At 43.1% G+C, this 10,488-nt stretch overlaps 1 long non-coding RNA gene across 1 annotated transcript in view; it reads left to right on the forward strand.

The window, feature by feature from the left end:
* LOC144221788 (uncharacterized) overlaps positions 1–10,466 on the forward strand; it is a 19,633-nt gene extending 9,167 nt beyond the window's left edge. Inside the window, exons 3-4 of the long non-coding RNA XR_013332178.1 lie at positions 8,751–8,820; positions 10,402–10,466. This is a non-coding gene — a long non-coding RNA (uncharacterized LOC144221788). The remainder of the gene's footprint in view (positions 1–8,750; positions 8,821–10,401) is intronic.
* Positions 10,467–10,488: the final 22 nt, after the last annotated feature.

Below are 10,488 nucleotides of genomic sequence, written 5' to 3' on the forward strand. Positions count from 1 at the left end.
TGTATGTATAGAAACAATGCCAAGAATGAAGAAAATATTTTAAATATAATAATTAATAATATTCCCAGAGAAATTAACGATAACATAGAAACTATGAAATAAGAATAGGTTGGTTTAAAAAAAATCAAAACACGAAGAGCACTGTAAAAATAAACTATGACAATAAAAAGTTTATAAGCCAATATAAAAGTTGAAATAAAAAGCCAAAGAAATGCCCCAGAAAGTAGAACAAATATATAGATGTAGAAGATAAGACAGAGGAGATGAGAGTATAAATAAGAGAAGACAGCTGTGCTATAGGCTAAGAGCGCTTCAGTCCAGAGGGTTAGGTAGAAGGGTCTGAGAGCAAAGTCCCCAAGGAGAGTCCAGGAATTTAGAAGTACACAGAGGAAAAGGCCATTTATTAGCTCCAGGAAAAACAAAAAGTTGTTTGAGAAAGGAAAGGCAATTAATTAAACTGTTCCATAGGACTCATTGGTGACTAGCATTTATAACGTCAAAGCAAAGTAAATCCTAAGTATTGGTGAAGGGAGGGTAAATTAAATATATGTGGGAGTCTTTAATGGAGTAATAGCTTCATCTCCCTCTTTGGAAATCCGTAAATAATGCCTATAAGTCAAGAAGTAGCAATGTGATCCCAATTTTAGCAATATAGAGGTAAATATCAGAAGAGCCAACTAAGGGACTAAGGTGAGAATGGAATGGAGGGGTGGGGAGAGAGCCCAGAAGACTCCTACTTTTCTAAAATTCTAGAGAATTATATTTGACTTTTAAAATTATGTGCGTAACTTGGGTAAAAATTAAAAGAGTGGAATGGAGCCATTGGGAGCATGATGAAGGGGCTTCTGCCCACTCTATAGGTAGAGCAGCCTGGTAGACCTCTTTGCAACTACCTTAACTTAGTAAAAACCCATGTCACTCAAAAGACAGGATACAACATGAAGTACTAATTTGTGGCAGACTGATAGCTGAGATATCAAATAGCGTGTTCACTCCTCTGAGCCACTGCAGAAAAAACCTGCTAACAGGAATGGCAGACTCCCTAGCTTATCATTTCAAAGAACTTCTGGTCTCTGATGGGAGACAAAACAGTCTGGAAGGTATGCACAAACTCAAAGAACTGCTTTCTAGTGTGTGTGTGTGTGTGTGTGTGTGTGTGTGTGTGTGTGTGTGTGTGTGTGTGTTTCCACACAAACATAACTCCCTTCCATATATATATATGTATTTTTTAATGTTTATTTTTGAGAGGAGGAATGTGAGAGGGGAAGAGACAGAGGGAGGGAAAGAGAGGACCCAAACAAAGAAGGTTCCATGCTGACATCAGTGAGGATCTGAAGTAGACTCCGTGCTCACAGCAGTGAGCCTGACATAGGGCACAAACTCAGAAACCCTGAGATCACAACCTGAGCTGAAGTCGGATGCTTAACAAACTGAGCCACCCAGGTGCCCCCCTTCCACCTACATAAAAGGAGATTTGTGCTGTGGAGAACAGAGATGGAGGGGCAGAACTAGAGAGGAAGAACCAGAGTAGTAAGTGGTGGGACGTTCCTCTCAGCATGAGTTCCCAGGAGAGGAGAAAGGCAGAGGGAAGAAGGGTCACTGCCCTTGAGGGTAAATGGATGTAACAGAAAGGAAGACTTTCCCAGCTGCAGTTGTTCAAATAGGTCTTGTGCCTTCTGGTAAGAAGAAGCAAGAGGGATAGTGGCATAGTCCACGTGGACATGAGTGGGCCCCAGTTTTTTACAAAACCATGTATGGCTTGGAAAGCTTCTATGAGCTTGTAGTGAGCCACAAGTTAGCTCAGAGTGTGAGAAAAGCTAGCCTGGCAGGGTGTGGGGAGTGAACTCCACTTGTCCCAGGAGGTAAGAGAAACGGGTCTAATCTATGGGATGGAACTGAATGTGCTACTGACCAGAGCTGCCATCTCTGTCAGCGTTGTCATCTCAGAGAGCATCACAACTACATGATGTCATTGTTGACAAAAGCATGGGTCCCAGAAGCATAGGAGACCAAAAAAGGGACCCAGTTGTTCCTCTGCATGGTGACTGGGCTGATTAGTGAAGTTCTCAGATTATGCTGGACCAGGGAGGAATGCAGAGGAAGTTGAAATGGAGCTCTGAGCTCCAATGTGAAGTTAAAATTGAGCTCTGAGCTCCAATGTGGTAATCATCCAAAATGCGGCCAAGAAAGCTTAGGGTGAGACTGCATACACGACGATCAGATTGTCTTCCGTAGGCCTAGGACTCAGGCCAGGTCAAAAATTTACTGAGTTTCCAATTTGCCCACTTGAGTTTTGTTCACAGCCATAACTGACTATTATTTCTGCTACACCTGTTAGTATCTTTTGATGTGAGAAGCCACAGAGGCCTGAAAATCTAGTTGTTCTAATAATTGAAGAGCTATTGTTCATTGAATGCAATGCTAAGGGCCAAGTGCTTTATACCCAGAACATCATTAAATCCTCATACAACCAGGGATATAGCCCCATTACAATCTCCATTTTACAGGTGAAGGAGCTGAGATTTAAAAAGATAAATTAACCTGAACCTACTATCAAAGTAGGTTGTAAATGGCAGAGCCAGAATTCAGACTCAGTCTGGACTGATTCCAAAACCTGTGCTGACATTGAAGAATAACATGTTTAGACTGCACTCAGCCACAGAGCCTGGTTTTCTAGAAAGGAGATAGTGTCTGCATATCAGTGAGTGAGCACACACATTCACTTTCTGGGGGTCTGTTAGCACTCCAGAGAGGTGGTGTTAGAGCAGAAAGGTATGGGTGCTGGTGTAGAATGACTGCCAGGTGAAAGCCCTGATGTGCAGTTAGGTACTCTAACCTGGTACCTGTCTCAGAGGCAAGTATGGAATAAGAACCCTGAAGGTCTTCAAGCTCAAGGCATGCTTTTTCTGCAGTGATTTTGAAACAGTTGAGGAATTTCTTAAATTTGGAATATGTTCAATAAATGTCTGTTAAGTGAGGTATTCAGTTCAAGTTCTTTAAACCTGTGCCAAAGAGCCATCAACTTAGATCACAAAAGATCATAACAGTGAACGCTCTCTGTTCTGGCAAGCTTCATCAAGCCCTGTGCATTTGTTATTAAACGCTTCCACATCTGTCCTTTCTTTCTCAGGTCCCCACACTGCCTTTTGCCTTTTTCACATCCAACCTAAGCCAGTGCAATAGCTTCAAGCCATCCAGGTGTGGCTTGAACACTACTCTGGGTCAGGCAGCAGGCTCAGTGCTGGGGACCAGAGAAAGAAAACGAGGTTCCTGCCCTCAAGAAGCTCCTGGACTCAGAGGAGGATGAGCATCTGTGGCACAGGCTGCTACCACCCACCCCGAATCCCCTTCCTCCTAATGACAGAACTACTATTCCATATGGCTGCCCAGCTGCACCATACTTCCCCAGCCCCACTTGGGCTTAGGGGAGGTCATGTGACCAAGTTCCTGACAAAGTACTTGACACTTCCAGATTGGGAACATCAGGCCTGCCTCCTCTACCTCTCTTCCCTCTCCCAACTGGCTGAAGCCAGAATCTGCTAGTGACCAAGTTTCTACCATGCAAGTTAGTGACTTAGGTGAGAACAGAGCAATGACTTTGAAGGACCCATGTCCTTGAATGACCATGAGGGACAGACCTCCCCTGAAAACTGTTACATGAGAAAGAAAAAGAAATACCCACATGATTTAAGCCACTGTATTTTGGGAACTCTTTGTTACAGATATTACCTTTAGCCTAATCATAACAGGAGTATTAAAAAATAAATATAATCCAAAGAATTCCTGGTGCTCTGACAAGAGTAGAAAAATCAGTTCAGGTAAGACAGAAGGTAGGAAAATGGGAGACAGCAAAGGAGGCTTCCTGGGAGAGAGTACCCTTGCCCTGAATCTTGAAAAGTGAGTGTTTTCAGCAAATCTACTCAAATTTCCCATTTATCCTTCTTTCTTCTGATTTGCCATTTTTGTCCACATTACTTCTTTTAGATACTTTAATTCTCTCTTATCTGTACTCTCCCCCTGTTAAAAGCCTACCCAGATTCAAGACTCAGGTTAAATCTCATTTTTTTCCAGGGAAGTCTTCCTTGGTCAGTTCCCCACAAGTAATATCTTCTTCTTACAAAATCCTGTGGTACTTAGTCTTTATTATTTATTGATCACCCATTTTATATCTTCTCTACCGATATCTGACACTCTTCGGTAGCCTCTCCAGGATTTGTCACACTGCCTAGACTTGCTCTGGGTTCTCCAAAGGTATAGGTATACCCTAAATGTCTATTGCTTTATAACAAACCTACCTCTAAACTTAGTGGATTAAAATAACTATTTTTATTGCTCTCATTGCTCTAAGAGTTGACTGGTCTTGGTTAAATGGTTCTCACTGATGGCCTTGAATCCTGTTGCATTCAGATAACAGCTGGGGTCAGAGGCAGCAGAAGGCCTGACTTAGGCTAGATGTTCAAGATGGCTCACTCCTGTGGCTTGTAGCTGGTGCTACCTGTGAACTCAGCAGGTCCTATTAACCAGAGAGGCTACTTTTGGCTTCTCCATGAGACATGGGCTTACATAATGACAGCTGGATTCCAAGAGGATCATCAATCAAAAACCTTGTGACTTAGCCACAAAAGATCCAGAATATCACTCTCATCACATTCTATTAGTCAAGCAAGTCACTAAGGCCGGCCCAAGCAGGGGAAATAGACTCTGCATCTTGATGTGAGAAGCAGTAGGTGCATTCAAGAGATAAGGAATTAATGACAGTCATCTCTGGAGACTATCTTACCAAATCATGTAAACATGGAACCTGGAGTGATGGTCACTCCCAGATCCAAACAAGTTCCCATCCTGCATTTCCTCATCTGTAAACCAGAGCCGCAGGGAGACAGTGCTTCTCCTTCTCCCTGAGTCAACCACTAGAATTCATTGTTAGTCTGGCATTAACCTGGGATGGGTGAGTCTTTCAAATACCAAGATGTCCACCGAAATCTGGACGGCTAAGTGTTTGTGAGCCAAGAGGTTTCCCGGAGATGATGAAAGAGGTCATGGAGAGACAATGTCTCTGGATTAGAATAGAGTGTTTGCTTATTTGTGTTTTTTCTCAAAGTCACTTACCACCCATCCTGCCCATCCACCCCTAATATGGGGGTAAAGGACAAAGATTGCAGCAGAGCTAAAACTGAGAAAGGGTTGCACGATGTTTACCTTGGAGAAAGACTTTAGCTAAGCCCTTAGCCATCCACTTGAGTTGAGTTTAGGGCCCAGCACAACCGCTTTCCTTTATAGCCTCCAGCTACAGGAAGAGAAGACCATTCCCTCATAAGCTACCACCAGCCACACTAGCCTTTGAACTTTGAGGTAGACAAATAATGGCTTCCCAAAAGTATCCGTGTCCTTAATCCCCAGTAATTCTGAATATGTTATGATATATGGCAAAGGGGAAATAAATTTGCAGAGAGAAGCTGCTTATCAGTTGACTTTAAGAGAGGGAGAGTAGGGGTACCTGGGTGGCTTAGTTGGTTAAGCGTCCGACTTTCGCTTGGGTCATGATCTCGCAGTTCGTGGGTTTGAGCCCCGCGTCGGGCTCTGTGCTGACTGCCAGCTCAGAGCCTGGAGCCTGTTTCAGAGTCTGTGTCTCCCTCTCTCTCTGACCCTCCCCTGCTCACGCTGTCTCTCTCTCTCTCCTAGAAATAAATAGAAATATTTTAAAAAAAAAAAAAAAGAGAGAGAGGGAGAATATTCTGGATGGTCAGGGCAGGGCTCGTGTATTTAAAAGGGTCCTTAAATGTGAAAGAGGGAGAGAGCAGAACAGCCAGAGCCATATAAGGAGATACAGCAATGAAAGCAGAGGTTGGAGTGATGTGCTCACTGGCTCTGAAGATGGCAGTGGGCCAGGACCAAGGAATGTGACAACCTCTAGAAGCTAGAAACGGCAAAAACCAGATTCTCCTCTAGAGCCTCTAGAAAGCGACACAGCCTTGCTGACGCTCTGAGACCCAGCTGGGGCTTAAGAAATACAGAAGTGAAGATAGTAAATTTGCATTGTCATAAGCCACAAAGTTGGTGGTAAGTTGTTATAGCAACAGTAAAAAACTAATACAAACTCAAAGGGCCTCAATGATTAAAATGTAAATCGTGGAGGACAGTAGGCACATACACCTCTTTTGACTGATAATATTTAAGAGCAGCAAATCTCTGGTCAGGACCAGTCAGGACTGCTGAGGTGAGGTGTTCAGAGGAAGATGGCAGAAGCTGATAGCAGGCCTTCCTGAGAAAGTGAGGAAGAGAGAGCAGTGAGGAGCCAGTGGCCAGAGGAGGCCATGTTATGAAAGAGACCACTTCTCTTCCCAAGAGTTGGAACTGGGAGAGTTTGCTGTGTTGGGTGGCATAATTTTCCCTTCACTGCCCCTTTTGGAAGAACATTCAGTAAAAGCTGTCTCACCCTACAAGCTTTTGGAGATAGATTTGTCTGTGTTCTAGATGTACCTCTGAGTGAAGCGTGGTCACAGAGCAGCTGAAGTTGCTAATTAAATGAATGTTGCATTCCCTTCTCTAAAGTACAGAAACTTATGCCAGTCTGAGTAGTCCTTGCCCAAAGTCTGAGAAGGAAAATTTTAAAGAGCTATGGGGGCATAACAAGCAGGAGCCAGAGAGGTGGTCATATTTTAAAGTTCAGTTTGCTTGAAATGGGGAGCACACTTCTCTGTAATCTTTCACTATCAAGAAGAACATACTACGTAGAGTCTTGGGTTTAGAATTCAAAACTCAAAGTAAGCTCCTTTACCTTTCAGAGGAGGCAGTTTCTCCCTCTGTGGTTAGTTAAAAATAAATGGGTAAGATGGGATTCTTTCTCTCTCTTTCTCTCTCTACCCCTCTCTGCTCATGCTCGCTCTCGCTCTCTTTCTCTCTCTCAAAATAAATAAATAAACAAAAAAATGGATAAGAGAGATGAGGTCTGTGGCTTTTTAAACAGATGTTTATTGTGTTCCCCTCTCTCCACCTGTCTTCACTGGAAAACAGGAATGGGGTGGGGGGGGCGGGTAGAGAAGAGATGCCACCCCTACTGTTTCTGGTGGTGAGGGAAGCAGCCCCCCATGGGTGATTGCAGCTTTCAGGGACAGTTCTGACTTCACCCTTGTGAGAAAGTGAGGTGAAAATGGTATACTGCTCGTAAATTCTGAGCTGGAAAGTATTGCTAGGGCTGCTCCATCTCAAGGCTGCTCTAAGGGTTTGTCCACTCAGGGCTCTCACTATGGGGGTGATGGTAGCAGATCCCCAGCATCAGCAGACAGATGCTCTGCCCAGGGCTGGGGCTCAATTTCCCTCATCCCTCACTTACCTGTCCTCTAGATCTCTGACTTAAGAAATGATTCTTGGGGCACCCAGGTGGCTCAGTTGGTTGAGTATCTGACTCTTGATTTTGGCTCAGGTCATGATTCTGGGGTCATGGGATCAAGCCATGTGTTGGGCTCCATGTTGAACAGGGAGCCTGCTTAAGATTCTCTCTCTCCCTCCATCCCTCTCTCCCACTCTCATTCTCAAGGAAGGAAGGAAGGAAGGATGGATGGATTCTTGGTTTAAAAAACTCAGCCCCTTATTTAGACTAGACATCTTTTGCTAATGTCCTCCTCTGCCATTGTCATAGCTGGTTAAAAGATAATATATAAAAAAACATGTGCAAAATGTCAAACAAATTACTTCCTTTTTATAGTCCTGTCACAAAGTAATCCATTCTCATGAAATCAATCTCCACAGCTTCCGGAAACAGAGCTGTACTCAATACAAAATACTTAATACAAAATAGGTAGATAGTAGAGCTGAGGGTTGTGGATTGTGCCCAACTTGATTCTTTCAAGCCTCTCTAGTCTCCATCCTTCAAGAATTGCTCAGGTGTACTATCAGATTCACTGTCTTCATTCCCTTGCCTCTCAGACTCATTTGCCAATTCATTCCAACCTGGCTGTGGTCTCCCTGCTCAATGGAAACTGTCCTTGTCTTGGTTGCCTGTTACCACACCCAATGGTTAGTTCTCTTTTCTCAGTTTACTTCCCTTCTAGCAGCATTCCACACCATTCTTCCTTAGGAGATGCTTTGTTTTCTTCCTACCTCATTGATGGCTACTTCTCAGGCTCATTTGCTGGCTCCATCTTCTTACCTGACCTTTAAGTGTTGGTGGCCCCAGATCTCAGATCTGTGCCCACTCCAGTTTTCTTTTTACAGTTTCCATACATGATCTCATCCAGATTTGTATCTCTTGCTCATCTCTTTCCACCTGAGGTCCAGATTTGTCTTTGTGAGTACCTTTTTCAGCTCTGTTTGTGTCTTTCATATGCAGCTCACACTCAATATTGTTCAAAGTCAGACTTTGTTTCCCTTGAATGCTCTTCCTCCCCAGCATCGCTCACTTCAGTTAAATGTCCCCTTGTTCACCATTACTGAAGCTGAATCTGATCTATATTTCACTCTGTACCTCTTTCAAAGCTTGAAAACGTATCCTGAGTTCCCTCTACTCTCCAGTTTCAGCAACTTGTTGGAAAGCTCCGTGATTCCCCACCCCAACTCAACCATTTACCACTATCCACATGCTCATACACACACACACACACACACACACACACACACACACACACTCCCAATCTCTCTCTTCCTCACTCTTTAGTGATTCTCTACCACACTTGCCTTTATAGTGTTCATTTCATACTGTTATTGCATTGCTTATGTCTTGACTGCTTTGTTCACATTCTGTCTTCTTCAAGGTCAGAACTAGTATGAATTAAGTGAGGCACTTGTCTTGGACCCAAAACTTAAGGAAAACTCCATAATCAAGTAAGTAATTTTTTTTTAAAGTTTTAAAGAGAAGTCTGCTACTTCTTTTATTTTAATTTTTTATAAAGTTTATTTTTTATTTTTGAGACAGAGAGAGACAGAGCACGAGCAGGGGAGGGGCAGAGAGAGAGGGAGACACAGAATCTGAAACAGGCTCCAGGCTCTGAGCTGTCAGCACAGAGCCCAATGTGGGGCTCGAACCTACGAACCGGGAGATCGTGACCTGAGCCGAAGTCGGATGCTTAACTGACTGAGCCACCCAGGCGCCCCTAGGATAAGTAGTATTTTAATGCAATATTTCAGAAAGTCAAAATGCAAAAAATTCATGATAAGCAAAGCAAATTCCAGCATTACATAGTTTATAATTCCTTAATATCCTTTTGTATCTAGTTCACGTTCCCTTTTCCTTGATTGTCTCACAATGTCTTTTACAGATGGCTTGTTTGAATTGATTTCCAAATAGGGTTCATGTGATGGTTAATGTTGTGTATCAACTTGACTGAGTTAGGGGATGCCCAGATGGCTGGTACACATTATTTTTGGCTGCGTCTGTGAAGTTGTCTCCAGAAGACATTAGCATTTAAACCAGTAGACTGAATAAGAAGGTCACCTTCACCAACTCAGGGTGGGCATCATCCAATCCAATGAGGACCTGCAGAGAACAAAAAGAGGAGGGGCAAATTTTCTCTCTCTGCTTAACCTGAGACATCTATCTTCTTCTGCCCTCAGACAGTGTGGCTTGTGGCTCTAGGGCATTCAGACTTAGACTGCAACTTAAACCACTGGCCCCCCCCAGTTCTCAGGCTTTTGGACTCAGACTGCATTACATCACCAGTTTTCCTGGGTCTCCAAATGTCAGGCACAAATCATGGGACTTGTCAGTCTCTATAACTATGTGAGCCAATGCCTATAATAATGCTTGTCTTATATATGTCCTCTTGGTTCTGTTTCTCTGGAGAATGCTGACTAATAGAGTCCACATGTCTGTGGGGTTGATATATCTCCTAATTTTATTTTTTCACTCCTTCAAATCATTTGTGTTTTGAAGAAATCAAGTCACCTATATGTAGAGTTTCCTACATATCCTCTGCATTTCCTGCAAACTTGTAGTTGAGACTTGAGTCCAAATTCAGGTCTTTTTCTTTTCCTTTTTTTTTGTTTGTTTGCTTTAGCAGTAATACTGTATAGATAATGATGGAGATTTCTAATTGCATCACATCAAAAGACATGTAATATCTCTTTGCCTCTCTTTTTGTGATGTTAAGATTAATCAGCAGATGGAAACACCTGCATAGCTCAGTCAGTGGAGCATGTGACTCTTGATCTCAGTTGTGAGTTCAAGCCCCACATTAGGTGTAGAGAATACTTAAAAATCTTTAAAAAAAGTTGATCAGTGGATGAAATGATGTGGTGTGTGGGATTTACTTCGAAGTACCCAGTATGGTGATGGAGTAAGGGGACTTGGTTGGTGTTATGGATGAAACAAGATTGGCCATGAGCTGGTTATTGTTGCCTGAGCGATGGGCATATGGAATTCAGCCTATTATTCTCTATACTTTTTTTTTTTTAATTTATTTCTAGGAGAGCGAGAGAGAGACTGCGTGAGCAGGGGAGGGTCAGAGAGAGAGGGAGTCACAGACTCTGAAACAGGCTCCAGGCTCTGAGCTG

The sequence above is a fragment of the Crocuta crocuta genome, unplaced genomic scaffold (genome assembly GCF_008692635.1).
Source record: "Crocuta crocuta isolate KB4526 unplaced genomic scaffold, BGI_CrCroc_1.0 scaffold580, whole genome shotgun sequence".
Classification (NCBI taxonomy): Eukaryota; Metazoa; Chordata; class Mammalia; order Carnivora; family Hyaenidae; genus Crocuta; species Crocuta crocuta.